Source organism: Octopus bimaculoides, chromosome 13, assembly GCF_001194135.2.
Source record: "Octopus bimaculoides isolate UCB-OBI-ISO-001 chromosome 13, ASM119413v2, whole genome shotgun sequence".
Classification (NCBI taxonomy): Eukaryota; Metazoa; Mollusca; class Cephalopoda; order Octopoda; family Octopodidae; genus Octopus; species Octopus bimaculoides.
The window spans coordinates 54,741,966-54,742,717 of NC_068993.1; positions in this window are offsets into that span (position 1 = coordinate 54,741,966).

Sequence of the window (752 nt, forward strand, 5' to 3'; positions counted from 1 at the left end):
TTGGTGGTGGTGGTTGTAGCAGTGGTGGCTTTCGCGATGGTTAGCTACAGTTGTGGTAGTGGTAGCAGTGGTGTCGTGTTTTGGTGCTGGTAGCTACAGTAGTAGTGGTGGTGGTGGTGGTTGTGGTGGCGGAATCGGTGGTGTAGTGGTAGTGATGTATCGGTGTAGTCGACAGCAGAATTAGTGTTGTTGGTTCTGAGTTTTGAGTTGGTGGAGTTCCTGTCGATGGTGCTAGGAGCAGTGTAGGAAGTGAACGTATTGGTGGTTGTGTTGCTGGTGGTATTGATGGCTGTGGTAGTATTGGCAATGGTACGATGGTGGCGGTAGTATTGGTACGGTTGGTGCTATTTTTATGCTGGAGGGTATTGTTCTTCCTGGTGATGGTGGTGGTGACAGCGGTGGTAGTTGTGATCGTGGTGTTTTCATTGTGTGTTGCTATTGTTGTTGATGTTGTAGTAGTAGTGGTGGTAGTTGCATCGGTGTTGTTGCTGTGGCTGTTGCTGTTGTTGTATGTGATTTAGCTTCGGTGATTCTAGTGTTTGATGAAGTTTATAATGTGTCATCGTGGGAATATGTGTAAAGAGGATGGAGTGGTGGTGGCGGGTACGGCGACGGTGGGGGGGTTGTGGTAGTGGTGGTGGTGGTGGTGGTGGTTGATTGGCGGAGGGGGGTAGGATAGGGTAAGGTAAGGTAAGGTTGGGAAAGTGAGACGGAGGGAGGGAGGGAGGAAAGAAGAGTTTGGGTTTGGGGAC